The following is a 14536-nucleotide window of genomic DNA, read 5'->3' on the forward strand; positions in this document are numbered from 1 at the left end:
ACATTAATCTGCACAGAGTCACACACCTCCCAGCCAGCCACACACACACTCAGTCTCCCATACAAATAATTGGGCAACCAATCAATAACCCATATAGTTACTCATATAGCTACTGATCAACACATGCAGCAGTTTACAGAACAACAGAAATAATGATGCACAAATTAAGACAGTTTAGTCAGTATCCCATGCACTTAGTGAGACACATTTAATCACTCACTCATACAGTCAGTCATGCACCTACTAAATCCTTCGTCCAGACACTTATACATCCACTCATTCTTCAATATGTAAGACATATTTTAACTTTACAGAAACATACAGTCACTGGATGTAGTCATCAGTGATGTCATCAGTGACGTCATTTGAGATGTCATCAGTGATGTCATCAGTGATGTCACTGACCATGTCATGAATGATGTAATATGTGACATCATCAGCAGTGGATTGCGGGTGCGCGATATATAGTTAGTGCAACTAACTATATATGGAATTTCAATGGTATTGTGTGAGTAAAATAAGGTTTTGTAAATGCTAATTCCTAACTATATATGGTCTATAACCTATGGTTTTTTCAGTGAATATATATATATATATATATATATATATATATGTTATATCAATGAATAAAAATAGAAATTATAAAATAAGTTATAATGAACATTTTTCATTTTAGTTTTAATTGATATGATGTGTACATCAACATACACATATACATTTATATGTGTATGTTTAAATTAGTATAGTTTTATATATATTTTTAATTAATTAACATAATATTAGTGTTACAAGTTAAAATATTTTCTATATATATATATATATATATAAATAAATATATATATATATATATTTATATTTCAGCTCCAACCGTTCCCACATCCAGAGAAAACGATCACGCACTCACGGGGGTATTAAAGCTCAGTTAGTTTATTATCGGCTTTCCAACAGACGCGTTTCGGACTGTAAGTCCTTCGTCAGTGTCAATGCGCGCATTGTTACCCAGCATGTTATATACAAACATCACTTCCTGTTACATGTGAAGGGAACAAACAGACACCATAATACACTGTGTAAATGGAGCGGCCATTTCTAAGTGGGTGCTTTACATTCATGGTTCTATTAGCACCATGAAAATTACCCTTCATTTATACTGATTCCTGATTCACTATATATATTTATATATCCACAAAAGTACTCCATTCATTCGAATAGACGTCTCCGACACTCAGAAATTGCTGTGCACGAAATTTTAATCAGCAGGAAAAAGTTGGTTTCCTGCTGATTAAAATTTCGTGCACAGCAATTTCTGAGTGTCGGAGACGTCTATTCGAATGAATGGAGTACTTTTGTGGATATAGTGGGTGACCGGGAGCCCTACTCCGACCCACCCGTGAGCGTGACTGGTTACATACATATATATATATATATATATATATATATATATATATATATATATATATATATATATATATATATATATATATATATCAATGCTCGAAGGTGTCCACCTTTGAGTAGCACGCGAACAGCAGCTTGGTTTATGTATAGGTGAGGACGGGGATCCACTCGTAGACGCCACTCCGTACGGGATCTGCCCGACGCGTTTCGAAGCTCCATTTGCTTCTCTTCAGGGGCTTTAACGGAAGCGGTGTGCGCAACCGCCGACCCACTTCTCCATTTTATATATAACACACCCACCGATGGGAGGCTCAAATGAGACTGTGCATTCTGGGAAGTGTGGTCCGGGAAGCACACAATCAAGTCCTGTATGGACTCCACAAGTGGGCCCAGTCCTCGATTCCAAGTACGACTGCTGCTTCACTTTAGTGACCCCCAGGGTACCGGGGTGGTGCATACTCCGCGGCTGGACGGCCGCGTATAAATCAATGCTCGAAGGTGTCCACCTTTGAGTAGCACGCGAACAGCAGCTTGGTTTATGTATAGGTGAGGACGGGGATCCACTCGTAGACGCCACTCCGTACGGGATCTGCCCGACGGGTTTCGAAGCTCCATTTGCTTCTCTTCAGGGGCTTTAACGGAAGCGGTGTGCGCAACCGCCGACCCACTTCTCCATTTAATATATAACACACCCACCGATGGGAGGCTCAAATGAGACTGTGCATTCTGGGAAGTGTGGTCCGGGAAGCACACAATCAAGTCCTGTATCTACTCCACAAGTGGGCCCAGTCCTCGATTCCAAGTACGACTGCTGCTTCACTTTAGTGACCCCCAGGGTACTGGGGTGGTGCATACTCCGCGGCTGGACGGCCGCGTATAAATCAATGCTCGAAGGTGTCCACCTTTGAGTAGCACGCGAACAGCAGCTTGGTTTATGTATAGGTGAGGACGGGGATCCACTCGTAGACGCCACTCCGTACGGGATCTGCCCGACGCGTTTCGAAGCTCCATTTGCTTCTCTTCAGGGGCTTTAACGGAAGCGGTGTGCGCAACCGCCGACCCACTTCTCCATATATATTTGTGGGTTTTTTGCTATATTTTTTTCCATATTTTTGTTTTTACCATTATATGTGTAGGAAAAACACATTTTTGCGATCAATATTTTTGACACAATATTTTAGTAGCATTTTTCTGGTTTCGATATTCTGTCACTGAACTGTCTAGCATAGGTTTTGTACTGGAAGGATACCTTTTCAGTACAAAACCCAATGCTTAGGCAATTTTACAATTTTTAACAAATGCCCACATTGCATATGTGTTGTATGGTGCATCACACATGCCGGGTTTGACAAAATTAAAACATTTCTCTGACTTGGCGCCTGCCTCAAGGGGACTGATAATCTTTGTAGAACTAACTTTGTGTCAAAGACCATGGGTGGCAGCGCTGGTTTGCCCAAGTACCACCCATGGAACGCACCATGACTCAATGTAGCACAAAGCAGTGCATATCACTATTTGCACTACATAAGGGGCAGCTTAGGAAATTAAATATTTAATCAAGATTTTATGCCACTTTGGGTCACATTGCTTGGGTTTCCAATGGCATAAAGTCTTAATGAATCTACCTGTAAATCAAAATTCTAGGTGTAGAAACCGTTCGACCGAGTAGGTGTCTGCAATGCTGCAGTGTGCTCAGAAACAGAAAATCATGACCACGAACGAGTCGTTATCTGGCCTCCCATCCGTGATATCACCCAGCACGCCCTACTCTCAGCTACAGTGCCTCGAGTAGCAATGTTAACTTTTTTGGGTGAATCCTAGGTTAAATATGGAAATTTCATTACCCATGAAAAGGAATCATTTCTTCAGGTACCACGCTGTTTAATGATTGCATGCTAGAACATCAAGTACATAAATAGTCAAGCTACAAAAATATTGTATCTTAGCGGAGAGATACTGGTTACATAGTTATTCAAGCGGTTGAGGTAAATCACAACAACAAAAATCAAAATGGCCCTTTGGCTCAATTCAGAGAAAATATGTTATACCTCTATTTCATTAGCCTTTAGTACTGATAGAGTATACGAAGCAAATAATCAAAACGGGAGGAGAAGAGGGGGAGCAACTTCAACTACAAAATGATCTGTTTTTATTACAGCCCTATATATACATATATTATAGGCAAGCACATCAGATCACCACCTAAAAGGGGCCAGCATATCACATATATGCTTCTGACACAAACAATGTAAATCTCAAGAGCAGACAAACCAATAAAAAGTATGAGAAGCCTATACAGTGTTCCCCCAAGAGTAGTCCAAAGGGAAGCAGGATTTTGTTGTTTTTCTAAAATTGTCCTCTTGGTAGCTGAAACTGAGGTTTCAGTGCCATTTCAACAGTTTTCCAGGGCCTTGATTCAGTACATAATAATGTGTGGACCACATAATACTAGGTGAACAGTGCGAAGTGCACTACGGTGACACAGTTTCAGGACCTCCATTTCAAGTGTGGAGAAGTCTGGGAGTAGATGGCTGGTGGTGAAGTTCCCTGGGAAGCTCAGAATTGCAGCTCTGTAGGAGACTCCCAGACTCACTCTTCTTTCGGTCGGTTGGTGACCCTAGAGGGAGATTGGCATAGCAGCTATCTGGGGGCCCCATGATATGGGTACAAGAGGCCACCCTTCGACTAGTCACAATATGATGCACTGTGGACATTGCCTGATTTTGCTGGCTTCAATAGTGTAGGTTGAGAGGTCATTTATTTTGGAGTTCCTGTACACTCTTGTGCCCATGCTGCCTCCAGAGGCCAATATATTTGGTTACCAGCCAATAATATGATTTGAACATCACTCAGTAGCAGTTGACAATTGCAGTTTGCCTCTTGAAATGTTTTCTTTGTCTTGGTATACCAACCCTTGCTTTAAAATACATAAGGTTGTGACTTTGGGGTATCCTCATTGTGGCTCCTGTGAGTTTCACTTCTTAGGTGCTGCCTGTCAGCGCATTAGGCCTCTTGCTTGATCTCATACTCAATTTTCTGTTACATTGTTCAACCAGCAATGGCTTCCACCAAAAGCAATGACCTTATACTACCCTCCATCAAAGTAATTTTTGCATACCTGAGATCAGAAAAGAAAGACGATCTGGAATCAATTCATGTCATCTGCAACCAACCTTCATGCCTGATCGACAAAAGGTGATATAAAACTCTTAATACAAGAATTCAAAAAGTGTAGTGCTGTACTCCATCAAGATTTTCCCTCTTAGTGACTGATTTTGGCCATTCCTCACAGAAAGCTGAGGCTTGCAGTAACCATTTAGAATATGCACTGCAATTCCACAAACACCAGGAATTGGTTGGAAGATTAGAGAATATTAAGAAGCAATGCAGAGCCATGCTTGACAAAAACCAAGGACAGTCTGAAGGATTCCCACCCAGTAAGGCAGAAAGGTGAGGATTTGTGAGATCAACGCTTCAATATCAAAGGTGGAATTGCATGGCCAAGTTCACACCCTGTTCCCTCACAATCTGAAAGCCTTGGAAGACGGAAAGAGCATACCAGACAGCACTCCTTGAGTCTTTTGTGCACCTCAAACCCACAAGAATTTGTTGCAAAACCTGTTCACCAGGCCACACTTTTTTTAAGGTGCATAAGAAACCCTGTAAGCAACGAGGAAGCTGGATGACATGCATTATAAAGGGGGCAGAGTTGTGCTTTTTCGTTACATTTTACCGTCTACATTAGCAGAGAGAAGATACTTTAAAGAAGTCACAATAAGGAGAAAATAGATCAGCATGATAGTGGATTATGTCAGAGACTATCTAAGATTCCTGCAAGAGCTGCATCTCGATCAACTACAAAGTATGTTTCTGCAGTGCTACAAACACTGTTTCTTCCCCGGCATGATAAAACCAATGACTTAATATTCAGGAAATGGAGAGTCTTGGACATTTCATGTGTCTTGCAAAGGATGTATATCTTGTTCAATGCTTGTGTGGTGTTTCAGAATTCAATCAAAATTGATTCAATTCTGGATGCACTACCTGGGTGCACATTGGTCATTTCAGAGGAATGCACACCTTTCCATTCTGCAGATAAGAAACACATTGAGATCACACTTAAGAAATCATATGCTGCCAACAACTTGGCTTTTTGAGCATGCACAGTTGCAACATATGTAGCACAATCTCTGGTAAAGAAATGTAAGTATTTAGATGGTGCCATACAGTAAGTAGAGTATTGTTCAGAATTTTTGGTACAAATGGAACAACAATCTGGATATCTTTATGATATGTCAGTTGACACCATCACAGCATTAACTATGGCTTCTGGTGCATCGATTTCAGCTAAACGCTATCTGGTTAAGACTGATACATCTGAGAAGCCACCATTCTAAAAGTTCCTTAACTGGAAAAGACTGTTTGGTGAGAAGCCTGATCACAGACAGGAAACATGTACTGCCTTACAAGGAAGCATCCACATATTTAGTTTGCTTTTATTGTGAATCTTCTATATATTCCTACTCAAGATCCAAAGAAGATGCTTTCAGCCCAGAAAGAATGAGAAGTAATCAGAAAAATCAGTTCCTGAGTTCCAGCAGGCCGTACAAAAGCATATATAGTAAAAAAAGAGAAGGTCAGGTTATATTCAGTACTTCTTAAAGGTTTTGGAAGCAAATGTCACGAATCTGTGGGTGCTAACTGCAATTTGCAGAAGATTTGTCACTGAGTGCAGCTCTTTGCCTCCACGTTCTGGGTGAACTGCATCCCTTTTTCTTAATTTTTCTATGTGAGAGAAATTCAGATAATTTACTTGGAGAAAGTTACTGCTTTTTGAAAATCAGAATATCTGTTTGTTAATTTTAGCCTAGCAAAGAACGGGTGTAAGCAGACTCTTAGGTATTGGATAAACACTGCTAATGCTGAAGCACAGCATTTATGAGGAGTTCCTTGTACTTTAGGAGTGAAAAGCAAGCCAACGTGGGTGAAGCCTGTCTCGTTCATAGTATCTCAAGAAGCATCTTTGTTGGAAATTTGCAGAGCTGTGATCTATTTATTGACATTTCACACAATGCAGCACAACAAGTGAAGTTGCTGCACTGCTTGAAAGGGAGAGAGCAGAACTGCACCATATTTTTTATAGATATGGAGCATTTCAGCTCCCTTCTAGCACTGGTGTACTTGTGGCTCCTTATCGCCAATGCAGGCACCCTTGGATCATATGGCAAGGGTGCATAGGCATTTTTAGAAAACAAATTTTTGGTGTGTTTTAAGGTTTTATGCATTAATACCTTTTAATGAATTGTGCTTGTATGAATCTTGGCTGTCGAATAAAGTATATTTTGACTGACTGTCTGAAATGGCAAGGGTGCCTCCATTGTGGTTAGGATAGTTTTTGTTCAAGAAGGTAAACCTTCCTGCACAAAAACGATCCTGTAACACTGTTTCCTCTTTGTATGTGTGCTGCATAATGCAGCAGACATACAATGAGGAAAAACAAGGAGAAATAAAGATAGTTCTCTTTGTTACTCCAGCCTCGGGTATGCGCACCATCTTGGTGCAAACCCATGTTTACAAGTCTTTGTAAATATGAGTTTGCATCAAAATGCATCGTTGGATGCATGAGAACAGTGAAGCATCATCCATGTAAAGCCTATCTGTAAAGCAATGCGGCACTATGCAGTAAGTAAACAGCTATTTGTATTGTAATCAAGTTTGGTTTCTGCCGCTTTATAATAGGAGGTTATAAGTGGGGTATCATTAGCCAATCATGCTGTATGTTATAGCTTAGGCATTCGTCACGTACAATGAGCAGAACAGAGAAAGGGAGGAGGAAATAATGTCTAAATTAGTTACCACCAATTGCATTACTCTCCGTTCTTCCCTGTTCTGATTATCACATCCCTCCCTTCCTCAAAAGATCCAGGCTGATTGGGATAGGAGGAGGGGTTTATGAAGATTTCTACGTCAGAATAGTCATAAGGGAGTGGGCATGTTTCTACGCCTGTAGTTCAAGGCGGGGCTTGTGGACAACACATTTTCGATTGGGGATTGAGTTTGTCAGAATTTTCTACTGGGAAGCATTAACGCCTCATGTAAGTAAAGATCAGAAAAGGGAAAATTGGATTCATGGTAATGTAATTATCAATAAGTAATATAATTGTACACATCTTGGGGTTTCCAACCCTTTATTTGAATCTTGAGCAGTATACAAGTTGGCACTTTGTGCAATTACGTGCACAGTCTAAATTTGCTCTTATGAGCCAACAGCTGGAACCGGCCTGGTCCTTGTTATTTAGATTGCTCGCCACTTCTTCTCACAGTATTCAGTAGGTCAAGCCAAAAGGACCCAAGGGTCTTCAGTAATAAAAGTTCTAGTATGGCAATGATTTATCAGTCAGATTTATAATGGTTAAGAAACAGTCTTGAAATGGCAAAAAAACAGCTAGTACATGGTATGGCACAACTCCTCTGCATGGACTGAACAATAGACTCTGGCCAAACGGTCAGCTTATGCTTTCATCAGGAAGTTCAGTGTGTCTTTTTCTTCATTGTGGCCTCCACTCTGTTCCCTGTTTTGGCCACCTGGGCTAGCTGCTGGTTGGTGAACCCAGATGCTTCATGTCGGTAAACTGAAAGTGCAGACTGCTTCTTACAGATGGCCTGGGGACTGTATAGATGTGAACATACAGTCGGCCAGCCACCTTTGCGATGACAAAATCCCACAAAGTGCATGTGCACAGCACCTGCTTTAATATTGTGGGCCTTTTGCGCAAAAATATGAGCACCATGCATGGATTGATTAGGTATGATGTAAGAAAAAATTAGAACATTGGAATGTTGGGAGCTTACTTGAAGACAATTAAATGGCCCATGGCTAATAATGGCTGGTATAAGCCTTCTGCCTTACCATTCTAATGTTTGTCTTTCTGTTTCACTCTTTTCAATTAAGAACATGATACTCTCAGTAGGTGGAATGTTCTAATAGCCTTATAGCCCTTCTGCCTTGAGCTATACTTGTTGAAGGCCCTCCTCCGCATTATAGTCCTGAACCACAGGGCCTTTAGCAACTGGTATAGCCCCTGGCAGTGGGCTATAAGGCCATAATGAATTATTCATTTGTTACCTAGAATACTAAAATACATAATGGTTATTATAAGTAAAAAAGAAAAGTAATTTAAAAGAAATGCACAAAAATAGTGAATAAATACTCCAATTCCTTACAATATTGAAATATGGAAAAGTGACAAAAACAATGCGTGATGACGTAAGGTCAGTACTGAAGAACAATGTCTTAAGTGCAATATGCAAAAATATAAACAATCCTAAATATTATTAAAAAAACCTCTCTTATGAAAAGCAATGACTTAAGCTAAATCGGTACAAAATAAAATATATGAGCTAAATAACAGAGTCAGACTGCAAATCTGTAGGAATTTGCTCATCAAGTGCAAATATATTTTCAAATGTTAAAATAGCCCAATTCAATTTTTGAAATATAGAAAAGGGCAATTCTATTTATTGAGAAAGCATAGCAATTTTGTAGGATATCCCAAAAAAGTGAATAGAAATAGCAATTCACAGAGACTTTCAAGATGCAAAATGTATACGTAGAGCTTTCACAAATCGCGAAAAGGTGCAAAATGAGGTAAAGGCAGGTTGATACTACCAGGGTGTTGAGCATGCGGTAACCAGGTGAAAACTGTAAAAAGACACTCAAAAAGCAACACTAGCTTACCCAATAGTAGCCCTCTATGCGACGCTATGTTGGATGCAAGTTCTTGAAGCCCATTAGCAGAGAAGGTGAAAGGAGGAAATGTTTAGGCAAAGTGTTACTGTCTATGGCCCATGTGAAAATGAAGTGTATTAGAAGAAGAAGCTCAGCAGGCCGATAATATTGGACATTATTAATGAACTGCAGCCAATGCTAACCAGACAAACATAACACAGTTGGGAACAATCAAACATCTGTAGAGATTATGTGCACTATACCTGCTGGAAGTTACCAACCTCCATAACTGTGGTTGGAGACATTACCGAGAAAGCATTATCGGAATTATTCATCAAGTTCTTAGATGTAATGCAAGCTACACATGGGTTTCCGAGAACAGGTCCATTACACAAGTGTCAAATCTTATGAAGTAACACAATTTCCTAATCTCATATGTTGCATGGTTTTAACCCACAAACTGATATGCCCCTCAACTCCAACACTGAATACACGTTCTCAGCATACAACTGGTGGGCATTGATCACAAACCTATCAGTAACTAGTCTAGGGAGAACTCACAAATCCTACATGTTCTGTGATTTACCCCCATATTTAGAAGTTTGCAAGAGAAGATCACTGGCTGTCAGGGAAGTCAATATCATAGTACTCGCATGAATCAAGAAACAGTACTCACAGTACAACACCTACCCATACGTAGATGACACAGCCAATGTCATACAACCATAGACAATGGCAACCTACATGAATGACTGGATGCTGATAGAATTCAGAACAAAACACTATCTCACAGGGGAGGACTCACTTGGAATTTTGATGGGGAGAATCTGATGCTTACACAAAATGTGAAGGGGCCCTACAGTGTGGTCCAGATGCAAGTTGCTAAATTTTTACCACATTTGTATTGCTTCACAACATTGAAACGAGGTGGGATCTACCACCTGATGAGTGCTGACGATTCAGATGATCAAGATCCTCCCCTTTCAGAAATGATGCAGTGAAAGATGCAGAGGCTGATGTAATGAAGAATTACTTCGTAGGTGGATAGCATACTAAGGTGTTGGATAGATGCTCATTTATATCATACATTTGAACTGATATATTTGTCCTGCCCATACCCAGTATAAAGTAATCATCAAAAATAACAGTAACCTTAAACTTGTACACATCAAGCATCAAGCAAATATAGCAATGATGTACCTTCTCTCACTGCCTGCACTTGACCTCTCACTTATGTGGCATGTGGGAGGGCTTGCACGTTTCCATCCCCAGCTTCTTGTGTACTGTCCTGCTCTTGTCTCCACCACAGGTGTGTTGCTCAAACAGAAGACTGCCTTAGCTTCCATTGTGACAGTGTGGCAAGACCTGATGTAACCTGGAAAAGTCCATTGGACTCATCAGCACTGTAAACCACTAATGCAACCAAAAAGTTGATTGTGGATTTAACACAAATCTCTGTAGTGTTTGTAAGTGTATGTGTCCTACTGGAGTTTGCCCTCAATCCCAACACTTTGTTTTGCATGTTTCCTTGTAGTGTAGACATGGCTATTTTTGACATTATCTTATTTGATGATCTAACATAAAGTACCTACGCAGGCTCAGGGACATTGTTGTCCTCAAAAACATACGAGGTAATGTGTCCCCAATGGGATTAGATTGACTGCATTTAAATCAGCATAATCAATTAAATAAGCTTTCTTGAGATTAGTAAAAGTTAAAAAACCATGAAGGTTTATTAAATATTTTAAAGGTTAATACAGAAGGCAAAAATAATTGTTGACCTCAGAATCAATCAAAATACATTGTAAATCAAATATAGAGTCAAACCCGACCAGCTTACCTCATGGACAGCAAAAGCCATGTCGACAGCATAAAATGAATAATATGTTTCATGAGTTCAACCAATCATAGTGCAGCAATATGCAACAACATTAAACTAAATTAAATAATAATAAGACCCTACTACTGAGCAAATGTCAACAGATGTGACAGTACAAATCCAGTTACACATAATACAATGGCAGTCTCAATAAAAGAATTGCTGTTCAGTGGCACAGGCAGGAAATTGTTTTTTTTTTTTACAACAGAGAGGAAGCTTCCACAGAGTTATTTGAGAACAGCATGCGAGGCAGAGCGTTTCATTAGTGCACATTTTGCTACGTGTGAGGAGACAAGAAAGGAATGGCTGTGTTGAAATGAAAGATTGAATCAAAGCTAATGTGGGTCTAGTTTGGTAAAGCACAGGAAAATACATTTTTAGAAAATGCAGCATTTCAGTTTTTAATGCACAATGTTCATTATGTTATGCACACATTATTTATAATATAACTTGAATATATGTAGAAATGACCCACTGCTTTGGGTTCAACCTGAATAGGCTTCAAAGCCAATACTATTTAGATAAGTTGGGTATCCTCTCTCAAGAAATCATTTTAGGAAAAAAGGTTGGAGCCTGGTGCATTTTAAAATAGAAGTAGCCCCCCACATTTGCTTGAATTTCACAGTTCTCAAATGCAACCACAAAGGGTTGTTTTCGTGGGATCTGTCACAAAAGAACATTTGTAATTTTGGAATTAGTGAATTTTAAAGAAAAAATGATGTACCAAATCCACCACATTCTTTTAAAGGCTCCCCCAAAACGAGGAATTTAAAATCTTCAAAACATATTCTGTAAAGTGGTGCTTTGGAATCTAGGAATGATTCACCACACTGGTTTGATAAGGATAGGCTTTAAAGGCAAAGCTATTAGGGGGGTGTTACACCTGGCATAACTTGGCGTGATTACCCCAGACTTTTTGCTTTTGCCTCCTTTGAAGTTAGACGCTGCCACTGCTAATCAGGGTGCAAGTATAGATGTTCCCTGTATCAATTGTAGTGGAGATTGGTTGTCTCTGGTTGGTATGTTTGCCTTATTAGCAAAATCCCTAAGTGATGTGCACTGTGTGTGCGAGGGCTAGTACTAAAGAAATGCACAGAGAGGGAACATAGGTCTTCATTGTAGGGCCTGCGGGCCTTATGCTAAATTAGCATGTTGTCCTGACAAGTGCTACAACTTGTCAGGCCTGACGTTCCCTTTTACATACACATAGGGCACCCCTGTAGGACGTCCTGGGTAACCCCTAGACAGGGTGCAATGCAGGTAAAAAGGCAGGACCGGTGCCAGTGTGGGTACTAGGCCCTGACAGTGGAAAATACTCCATTTCATTTTCCCTGGTGAAAGGCCATCCTGCCTATAGGACAGAATGGGGGAGGCTGGGTGTAGTATTGTTTGCCTAGTTTCCCATGAATTGGAAATGGAGCAGTGAAGTTTGGTATGTCTGAACTCGCAGCGTAATAACACATCTTTTTGGGTAGATGGTTTTGTCGCTGTGGGTCCAGAACCTGCTGTTTTAGAAAATGGCTGAGTTTGTGCTTTGGACCTTTTTGTGTGTCTCACCAGGGTGTGAATTGCCTGCCTGGTTCTGGGAGAGGTGAGAAAGGCTGAGGGAGGTCATTCCCCAGGGGAGGGGTGGAGATGGCACCAGGCTGCCCTGTACCTGGAGCGGGAAGCAGGAGAGGCTTTGCGAGGCGAAGAGACTTGGTCAGAGCCATAAACCAATAGACCCATCTCCCTCTGAGTGATTAAAGATCCAGGCACAGAGTATCAAAGAGAAGACGGTGACACTGGGGGGGGAGATACGCCAGACTGGTTTAGGGAGGGTCGGGGACCCCTGAGCACAAGGAAACTTCAAAGAAAATGAGGGGTATAACTGAGTGCTTTGAAGACGCCGTGGGCTGGTCAAGTCACTGGCGGCTTTGATCAGTCCACGATCGGGAAGAAAACCTCTGCCTCAGGAAGAGTTGCTGAATAGGCTGCGGGAGACACTTGACCCTTTTTTGTGATCTGGGGCTTGTGGGCAGTTTATAGCTCTTAACTGAGGAGAGACTGAAGGGGCGCTGCAGTGGGTCATGCCAAACCTTCTTCCTGAGCAGGACTTTGCTGTGTGCTGCATACTGTACCCGAAGGGCCCGAGGTGAGCTGGCTCCCTGTTTGGAAACACAGGAACATAAAAGTTTCCAGGAAGTCCTAAGTGGCGCGGTGGTGAGATCATGTCCTGGCAGCCTGAGACCTCCGAAGGGGTGCCTATGGTGATCGTAGGCACCCGAGTAAATCAAAACTTTGACATGCAGGGTGCGTGTCTTGGTGCGGCTGCAGGTGTTGGAGCGCCTGTGGATTGTGGGCATCGTGGAAGAGAGCCGAGATTCTGGACGCACAGGGTGCGTGTCGCAGTGCAGTCCATGCACTAGTAAAGAGTGACGCGACAAAGTGGGCACTAAGAAGGAGTGAGGTTCTGACACGCGGGTCGGTGTGTGGTGGTGTAGCCAGGGCGTTAGTGGAGAGAGCCTGGTACCTCGTGTGCACCAGGAGGAGAGGTTAGACTCAGACGCGCAGTGTGCGTGTCGTGGTGTGACCAGGGCGTTAGTGGAGAGCGTCTGGGTCATTGTGTGCACCAAGAAATGAGGTGGGTCTCCAGCAGGCAGGTGTGGGGGTGCAGTTGCGGCACTAGAGGAGAGTGCCTGAAGATTATGCGCACCCAGAGACGGAGCAAGACTCAGACGTGCAGGGTGCGTGTCAAGCCGCCAGCCGAGGCGTAGTGAGGTGTGCCTGGTCATCGGAGGCTGGAGGAGGAGCGAGTTTCTGAACACGCTGGGGGGGCATGTCAAAGGTGCCACCGGAAGTGCTGGTGAGGAGTACTGGGGAGCGGTGAGCACCGGGGAGCGAAGAAGTTCTAACAGAGCTGGAGAGGAGGGCCAAGCGATTGGGCCCTCAAAGGCAACATGGGGTGGCACCAGCGTTGTGTGGAAGGCTTCGTGGAAGGAGTTGGTGCTGAACATGGGCAGCCCGGACCGGCAGCCCCACAGGAGCTGAATTACCGGCCCGAGTGCTCCTTGCCCGTGGTTACAAGGTTCTGGAGTGAGGCCAATCCGCTGCTGCAGGAGAGGAGAGTGGGGTCACACCCCCCATGTAAAGTGGATCATCGCCTGGGGCAGGGTGCGGACCCGGAGGGACACTCTCTCAGCCTCTCGCTGCTGGCAGATGTGTGCGTCTGTTGCTTCGGCCCAGTTCTCGGCTTGTGCTAGTCCTGGATAGGGCAGTACTGGGGCCAGACCCGGCGTGGAACTTGGGTGTCATTGTTGATCCATGTTGGGGGCAACCGGTCGCACAACTTCTAAAAACAGTTGTATAACACTTTGCATATTTGCTGCCAATGAACTATCGAACTATTGGACAACGTCTGACACTAAGGGTGCTTAACAAACTCAGGGGTTAGTGCTCTACGCACCAAGTTATTTTTCTCTTGCAGGATACAAAATCCTAGCATAGAGCACTGCATTGATTGTTTGCTGCACTGTACTGAATTGCACTGT

Source organism: Lissotriton helveticus, chromosome 10, assembly GCF_964261635.1.
Source record: "Lissotriton helveticus chromosome 10, aLisHel1.1, whole genome shotgun sequence".
Taxonomy (NCBI): Eukaryota; Metazoa; Chordata; class Amphibia; order Caudata; family Salamandridae; genus Lissotriton; species Lissotriton helveticus.